This window comes from Belonocnema kinseyi, chromosome 3, assembly GCF_010883055.1.
Source record: "Belonocnema kinseyi isolate 2016_QV_RU_SX_M_011 chromosome 3, B_treatae_v1, whole genome shotgun sequence".
In the NCBI taxonomy this organism is placed as follows: domain Eukaryota; kingdom Metazoa; phylum Arthropoda; class Insecta; order Hymenoptera; family Cynipidae; genus Belonocnema; species Belonocnema kinseyi.
The window spans coordinates 149,541,453-149,551,409 of NC_046659.1; positions in this window are offsets into that span (position 1 = coordinate 149,541,453).

Sequence of the window (9,957 nt, forward strand, 5' to 3'; positions counted from 1 at the left end):
TAGAGCTCCAAGGAGATTATGTTGAAAAATAAAAAAAAATTTACCCCAAAAAAATTGTTTTTATACTTCATTCTAAGGACTTATTGAACTACCCTCGTACTACCTAGTCTAGAGTCCAAGGAGAACCTCGGGTCTATACGTCTGAAAATATTACAGAGAGGCAATGTGTTCTCGAATATTTGGTTTTTTTCTCCTTTTAATATAAAAAGTAAACGTTTAGCAAAAGACACCTCTTAGGTGTTATTCAATCGTTAAATCCGTTATAAATCCTTAATGAAGGATTATTGTCATTAATCGTTAGCCTCACGGACAGGTGCCAATGGCACGGTACGAGGGACACTTTCCTTTAAGTTTGAAAACTCGAGTTGAGGCCTGAGAGGTCGAACACACTTCAGGTCCTCGGATTAGCCGCGCGAACAAAAGAGGTGAAGGCAAGAGCGACGCAACGCAGTGGTAAGAGAGAAAAATCTCAAAACTTGAAAACAGGTATTTTCCCTTCTGGGAATTTTCTCTACAATTTTTAGTAAGACTATTTCTTTTCCCGAAATATGAAAAGATTCCAAAATTCAATTCGTCTGCTTTCTGGACTAGCGTTCATGGAGAACTACGAGGCTATTCGTCTACAGATAACGGTTAAAACTTTGAAAGCTAAAGTAAATGTCAATTTATATAAATGCGCGATGCTCAAATAAAATTCTCTCGAGATTATTCTCTCTTTTCAAAAATGACACAAGTCACAACACTCTAAGGCAAAACGCTGAGATTTTTACTCAAAAAGAATAGATTTAAAATACTTTTTAGAATACTCGTAGTAAATACCAATATCTAGAAAGGAACTAGAAGAGAGATTCCTCTAGTCACTGCTAGTATTGGTTATTAGGTCCTCGCGGTTCGCCCCCGAGTTTAACAACCCTGCTTTTTGGTTGTGCAGGCCTTTTTATAGGGCGTGTTGCGTCATTCCTGCCCTCTACTTGCGTGGGCGGACGAGAGGGAGAAAAGACGAACTTGCGCAATGGGAATTCTCCTAGAGACAGCAACACTGCATAGTGTCTTCTAGGACGAATCGCCTGTTGCCTATTTACAGGCACCTTGTAACGCAGAGGTTACAATATACACCGGCACAATAATTTCACACGACCGCCATATTCGATCATTGATTTTTAATTGTTTAAATTCAACATCAGATTTGAAATCCGCAATCCCAAAAACCTAAGCTTCATCAGATGTGAAATCCGCGACCCAAAAACCTAAATATCATCAGTTTTATCAAGGTCTGAATATTTATAATAATTCTTGTCCGCCAAATTGGATCCTCCATTGTGAATTTTTTAAAACCCAACATCAGATTTGAAATCCGCGACCCCAAAAACTTCAACATCATCAGTTTTATCAATGTCCAAACATTTTAAATAATGCATGCCAGCCAAATTGGATTCGCAATTTTGAATTTCAAAAATCCAACACCAGATTTAAAATCTATGTCCCCAAAAACCTATATATCATCAGTTTACTCAAGGTCCAAACATTTTCAATAATTTATGTCTGCCATATTAAATCCGCTATTTCGAATTTTTGAAATGCAACATCAGATGTGAAATCCACGACCCCAAAATCTTAAATATTATCAATTTTAACACGGTCAGAACATTTATAATAATTCTTGTCCGCCCTATTTAATCCGCAATTTAAATTTTTTAAATCCAACGACAGATTGAAAATCAAAGGCGCCAAATATTTAATGAGCATCAATTTGATCAGAGTGCAAACATTTTTAATCATTCATTTCTACCATATTGGATTCGCTTTTCTGAATTGTTTAAATACAACACCTGATTTTAATTCAGCAACCCCAATAACATAAGTAGTATCAAAACTCTTATCAAGGTCCGAATATTTTAAATAATTCATGTCCAACATATTGAATCAGTCACTTTCAATTTTAAAAATTCGACATCAGATTTCTATTTAGCGACCCCGAAAACCCCAATACACTCATGCACAATTAAATCGGATCACGTTAAATAATTTTTCTTTAAAATGCCCACGTATGTGTCATGATGCAAAAGTGGCACAATTTTTGTTTGCTCCTTACTGTAACACATTATATACTCTTGTACTCGTTTTGAGCGTGTTTTTGTAATGCGATTATTTCTGTCAGTGTGAGTTTTTAGAATACGAGACTGCGAGTACATGAGCTTCTTTACATTAGTTTAAATTAGGAATCCGAATTAGATCGTCATCATGCACACAACAACATCTCAAATCTCGGTACAGGTAAAGAAATGTGTTTTCATTGAAATTTTTTAAAATTCAGAGAATATGCTCTTGTACTACTTTGTTAATTGAGATAATTTTTTTAAAAAACATTCGTATACTAATACAATAACATAAAATAGAATGTTTCTTGTGCTGCGAGTATATCTAATTTATAGCGCGATTTTTTATTCAAACAGAAAATTATTTGATCGGATAAATCTTAAATAGCTTCAATATAGGGAAAAAATCGAGATCAGATACGCATTTCACACGAATCACTGTATATTTCGCAAAAAAAAAACACTTTCCTTTACACGAATTCATTGGATCAACCAAAATACGTTAATGTTAAAGCTGGGTACTTTAAGAATTACCCAGTTGAAAAATCCGTAGTCCGCCGGGGTTCACCAGTGGCGCAGTACTGGCCAAGTACTGGTGTCTAGTATAGTTAATCGGTCATGCACCCAGTACTGGCGAAATTAAACAAAAAACTTGTAATTTACACGCCCGTGTAGAAATTCCCCCGATTGGCCCTAATACAACAAGGTTTCTAGTCGGATCCCGGCCGGGCTACTCCTAGCTGGGTTTCATGGACAGGAACCGGTCGGGGGCCGGCCGGTTACTGGCCGGGCCAACCCTGGTTATATCCCATGGTCGGGAGCCGGCTGGGCACTGGTCATGTTAATGTTTTTGTAGAAATTACACATTTTTTAAGACCCGTGATATTATCAAAGACGTGATTATGGATGTTAGATGAATTATTATTCGAAAATTATAATTTAAAGATTTATTAGATCAGTGAAACAAAAATGAGCTTTTTTAAATTCTTAAAAAAATGAAACATAAAATTTTTTCGAATAATTTAACATTTTAAATTAAACTGTTACCGATTCTGCTATGTGCAACAACAGAAATGATACAATTTTTATAAACTTCTTTATATTCAGACAATGTTTAGTCTGTGCAATTTCAAATTTACCGCCATATATAGTGCCTGCTGTCTCTGTCGTCTGCATAGACACTCAGTAATTTTCAGTTTCGCACCTGGAACGGGGATGCTCCTTGCACTCACGTCATGGTCATGGTGAAAATCAACCTTATTTCAGTGATTAGTTTGAAACCCCCAATTAGTGCACAAATAATTATTATTTTAAATTAAAATATAGTCTTGTGTATACAGTCTTTGCTTTCTTCCTTCCTAACCTTAAATCACCCAGTGGCTTTCAAATTGCTATGGGATTCTATCATCAGGGAATACAATTCTACTCCAATTTTCTTGCCAGAATTGGTTCACTTGATTTGAACTTTTAAAGTTCATCGTAATCTTTACGATGAGCTTTAAAAAACAAAAAAAGTTACCAATTTCTGGCCTGAAGCAACATTTCTTAACCGCTTTTTGGCCGGATTACCCGACCGGATCCCGGCCGGTATTGAAGCCGGGATCCTAACAGTTTACCGTGACGTTTTTTGCCGGATCCCGGCCGAATTCCCCGACCAGCGCCCGGCTTAAAGCGGGGCTATCCGACTGGGACCCGGCCGGATTCATCATTGGATTCCGACACGGGCGTTAGTAATTATAAATAATATTTGGACCATGTGCAGTCGTATGACGATGAATTAATGGTCCTAAAAAAATTGGGCCTGTGAGAATCTGTACTGGGCCAGTACTGCGCCAGTGGGTTATTTCCACAAGGATAATAATTTTGTAACTGTAATACTTTTTCAAGAATAAATCGAATGTTTATCATAATAGACTGATTTGAATATTTTATAACACTTACGTCTAAAATGCAGGAATCCCATGAAAGCCAAGAGTACAATTTCAGCAAATATCTCCATTTATTCTCAGTAGATAAAATTATAGGAAACAGAAAGCCAACTTTAGAATAAGTTCGTGAGAGAATTCACGCCGTGAATGACTACGTGTGCTGACTGATCGCTTCTATCAAATCATGACGCTTCATTTATTTTTTAGGATAAATCAACTGGAAGAATGAGGATGGTTGATCTCACATCCGAAAACATTCTTTATTTGCTAAATATATAATACCCATAGCACAATCAGAGCTATTAAAAAGTAAGATATCTAGTTCAAGGTTACGTAGTGGAGGCAGTAAGAATAATTATAAAATTATTGACTTTATCTTTCAGTTGCTGTCTCATTTATAAAGATGTAAGAAAATATAGAACATTTTTGAAGTCGGTACTAAAAGGCATAAAAGAATTCCACCGATAAATATATCATACTCTGATCTTAGAAAAATAGAAGAGTCTTTTTGTTGCGGGAAATTTCAAGTAGATGAAGTTCTCTTAACAACTGCAATTTCGTGATTCTTAATTCTCTTTTATTAAAGCTCCTTCGGCTTTTGCGAACACATTATTATCACGTGTCTCGTGCTAAAACTAACATAAAACTTTACATAAAACTAACACCTCATTATCATGAAAATTATTAATTTTTGTTTGATAAAAATTTGAATGGGAAAATCTCGGTTTTCGAAAAAATTGATTTTGCTCGGGAAATGCCAAAAAAATCAAAATTGCAGTTTTATGTCAAATTCACTCTAAAGACGGTATTTTTTAACATGAATTATTTTTATTGAATAAGCGAAAAGTTTTAAAGAATTTTCCTAATAAATTTTAAATCATTCTTTTCTTGTTACTCGTGAAAAATAAATTATTCTTCATGTAAAATTTAAATTCTTTTTGGTAGAAATATCGAACATCACCTTTTTCGTTGGGAAATCTTTTTTTGTGTTGGAAATTCCACTAATTAGTTGAAAGTGGATCTAATTTGTTAAAAAATCATTTATTTGGTTGATGTTTCATCATTTCACGTGAAAATACCATTTTTCAAATTTTCATTATTTTTTTGCAAATGATGTTTTCTAGTTGACATTTCATTGTTTTAACTGTAAATTGTCATCTCATCTTAGTGTTTGGAAACTGATCCTTTTGATTAAAAATTAGTTTTTTCTCGGCTGAAAAAATTTATTTCTACTGGAAATTTAACTATTTGTTTAAAATCCTTCTTTTTCTCCGTTGAAGAGTGCTCTTGTTAGTTGAAACTTCATCTTTTTGGTTAAAAATTAATTTCTTTCTTTGAAAATTTAATTATTTTGTTGAAAATTAATTTCTTTTTTCCTTAAAAATTTAGTTTACCTACTGATAATTTAATTATTTTATTTGTAGTAAAAAAAATATATCAACGTAAAATAAAAAAAATGTAATCAATTTGTTGTATTTTCAAACTGAAAAACCGCATTTTTGAAATAATTTTGGAACTTTGAAACCAAGATGGCAAATTAAAAAAATTAATTTTCAACCAATTTTCAATCAAACAATTGTATTCTCTGTTAAGAGAAATTATTTTTAAATATACAGTTGCATCTTCAACAAAAACAATTAATTTTTTTAAAAAGAGAATAATTTTCAATAAAATAAATACATTTTAAACCGAACAGTCAAATTTATTACTAAATTGTTGAATGTTCGAAGTGAAAATAAAAATTTCCGACGAAACAGATAAATCTTCAAATGAAATAAATCTATTTGTATTCAGGCAGTTGCATTTTTAACAAAAAAAGGTGAAATTTCTACAGAAAGAGATGAATTTTCAAACCAAAACAATGAATTTTAAAAAAAAAGTTGAATTATCAAATAAAAAATCACAATTGTAATTCCTTATTTGAATTATCAAATGAAGAATTACAATTTAAATAAACATTTGAGTTCATTCTTAATACTTTTTTTTTAGAATATTGGTTGAGAAAACTGGAAATTTCGGCTAAAAATAAAATTAATTTTCCATTGCACCCTTTTTTTTGAACTCTTAAGAAAATCAATTACCTGCTTATTTCCCTGTTCCAAATTTCTAAAGTCAGATTTGAAAAACGACAATTTTTAGTTTGAGATTAATTAATAATAATTAATAATAAATCAAATGATTGTTGAAAACGCAGCGACTGAAGCGTTTCCGCAAAATAGAAAAATAGTTTAAAAATGTCATCCTTTTTGATTAAGTTTAACTGTTTTTGGTTCAAAATAAAAATATGTTTTCGTTTAAATATGAACTATTTTTTGTTGAGAATTTACAATTTTTTGTAGAAAATTGAACTGCTTATTTAACCATGCAGCAGTTATTAAAGAGTTAATAAAATCATTTTGTTAGTTATCGATTAATTGTTTTTTAAAACTTTTTTTCAAAACTTAACTTACTTGATGGAAATTATATTTTTTAAAGATGAAAATTCCTGTATTAACCCTTTCCGGCATACATTTTCCAAGGAAACGAGTTTTCATGAAAATTGGTATATAGGGATTTTGGGGTCGCTGATTAAGAATCTGAACTCAGATTTTGAAAATTCAAAATGGCGGATCCAATATGGCGGCTAACATTCGGCATATTTTTTTTCTGAAAATTGGTATACGGGGGTTTTTGGGATCACTGATCACAAATCTGAACTCAGATTTAGAAAATTCAAAATGGTGGATCCAACATGGCGACTTAAATTTGGAATATTTTTGGTTTTTTTTTGAGAATTGGTATACAGGGGTTTTTTGGAGTCGCTATTCACGAATTGGAACTCAGATTTTTAAAATTCAAAATGGCGGATCCAACATGGCGGCCAAAATTAGGAATTTTTTATTTTGAAAATTGATGTACAGGGGTTTTTGGTAACTCTGATCACGAATCTGAACTTAGATTTTTAATATTCAAAATGGCGGGCCAAAATTCCAAATATTTCTAAACTGTTTTTTGAAAGTTGGCACAGGCAGGGGGTCGCTGATCTTGAATCTGTATTCAAAATGAAAAATATTTAGAATATTAAGGTTTGAAAAAATATACACCTACTCACCTAAAACATGGATTCGTACCAATTTTCTGAATTTTCAAAATCTAAATTCAGATTCGTGATCACTGACTCCAAAAATCCTTGTACACTAATTTTTAAAAAAATCCAGAAAACTTTATTATTTTGACCGCCATATTGGATCCGTCGTTTTGGATTTTCAAAGTCTGATTTCAGATTCATGATCAGCGACCCCGAAAACTTCTGTATACCAATTTTTAGAAAAAAAAATCCAAAAATATTATAAGTTTCGGGCGCCATCTTGGATCCACTATTTTAAATTTCCAAAATCTGAGTCCAGATTCGTATTCAGCGACCTCAAAAACCCTTAAGTACCCATTTTCATAAGGATAAAATGCAAAGTTTTTTCAATAATGAATTTTGTCAACAAAGAAGTCTTTTTTCATCTTTTTTTATAAGTATTAACAAAATATTTTACAAATTTAGGTCCTTCGCACAAAATCTTCAATTTTCTATCATCCTGCGAGCATGAAATTTAAAAAAACCTGTGTAAAATCCAATAAAAACTACTCTGAAATCGCAAAAAATGATATGAAAAAAGGTAGGAATACGGCATTCCCACCATGCCGCAAAGGGTTAAGTTAAAAATTCGTATTTTTGTAGAAAATTAATCTTCTTGGTGACTTATTTATAGTTTTAATTGAGCAAGAATCTTTTATTTCTAGATGTAAAACACCGCCGCAGACATTTTTTCATTCAGTATACAAAACCATCTTAAAATTCTGACAACTAACTATTAGACCTTAGAGTAAGAGTGAGAGAGAAAGAATATAATAGCACGCCTTAACGCGGGGAAAGAAGGTACTGAGTAAAGTGTCATTTTTCATTTATCTCAACAATTTTTCTTCTATCAGGCAAAAAATTTTTTTTCTAAAATAAATGGCATAAATCGACTAAATTCTTATAAAAAATCTCGTAAACTTAGAACACAGTTTATTGAAATAGATGCGTCTCAATTACATCAAAAAATAACTGCACCAAAAATCCTAACCTCAAAAATAATGTTAAGCCATTGTTTTTTCTTTACTTTTTTAAAACTTTATAAATTAAAATAATACCGACAATATAACTTACAACTATAATTCAAACTTTGCAAGAGAATCAGTAACCTGCCATTATTTTTCCTAATCCTCAACATTTTCTATTCATATAATGTAAAAAACACTGGCTGAAATCCAGTGAGATAGCCATGGGAGGGGTAGACCCCATCCATCCTCTTGACAAGGAAACAGCCATATTTACTTAACCGCACACTTACGGTACTATATCCTATATTGATTATTATACTGTGAGTGCAATATTGATTACAAATTTCATCAATATATTTGGTAATCGGCATAATATTATAATTATTATTTATATAATATAACCTTATAAATAATATAATAAATTATAATAATCTGGACAGTTTTTTATCACTTTAACCTCCCCCACTTGTGTGAAAAATTTGACTATTACAGCGGGAGTGGGGGGGGGGGGGCAATAGGAAATCCTGGCTCGTCTGTCCTCGTGGACTTATTACATATTTTATGAAGCTTTGGATATTCTTGGTATTCAAATGTAAGAAAGCCGAAAGGAGCGGTGAATTGGCTAAAAATTGGGTTTTTCTTGAATATAAAAGCTTGTTGATACAAGGATGGATATTACAACAATGACAACATTGACTCAATATACAGGGTGTCTAAAAAGTCCCGGGACGGTTAGATATTTCCTGAGGTAAAATATTTTTCAAAAAAGTGAAGGTCATTCCTGAAGTCAATTTCAACGAGGAATTCGATGGTGACGTTCATTTTGACCTTGAAGTTGACCTTCATGGCTTTTTTAGAGGTCAACTTTGTTTTTTTAAATGGAAACCCCCTTTTTTACGTCTGCAATTGATAGGGCGGAAAATTCTACGTTCAGGTACGTAACCAAGTCATAGATCAATCGTAACGTTCAAGGTCAGTTAGAGGTTATCTGAAATTAACAAAGTTTTCCCAGATGTCAGTGTAATTCCTGATGCAAATTGCAACAAGAAATTCATTGGTGAGCTCTGTATTGATCTTGGTTACAGCGTTTTGAATATTGTAAAATCCTATGGAAATTTTTCATTCAAAGTTCCAGGTGTTCTGGTGAGAATTCTGTTCCTCCCGAAGAGTTATACAGTCCTATACTCTTTTTTGATACCTGAGTCAATATCCAAGACGATACCATAAGTTCTATACCGTTTTTCCTTACGAATATTACGAATCGAAACTAAATTTATGTATTACGAGTACATACTTACTATCTTTCGCTAAAAGATTATTATGGCGCAAGCTAAAATTTCGGAGCGAGAGAGGCTATCTGTATTAATGATGCGTGGTTGGGGAGATCGAGTTCGATCTTATGATCAGGTTCGTTTGCTTTTTAATCGCACTTTTCGTAATAGAGAAGGGTTAAATCCTGTCTCAAAATCAACAATTGAAAGAACTGTAAGGCGGTTTATGAATCATGGATCTATCAAGGACTTTCAGAGAACTGGTCGGCCAAAATCTGCAGGATCTGAGGAGATGCAGATGGACATAGCCCAAGCATTTATTGAAAACTCGCATCTTAGTTTACGTCGAGCTAGTGATGAGCGGGACGTTGCTCCTGAGACAGTGCGAATTATTTTAAAAAGCATTAATTTCCATCCTTACAAAGTTAATCTGATACAAGAGCTCAATAAAGACGATCCTGATCGTCGGGTTGAATTTTGTGAAATTATGATGGATAGAATTGATAGAGATCCTCTTTTATTGCACAATACAGTATTTTCAGATAAATTTACTTTCTCTTTAAAAGGTGAAGTTAACAGGCAAAATTG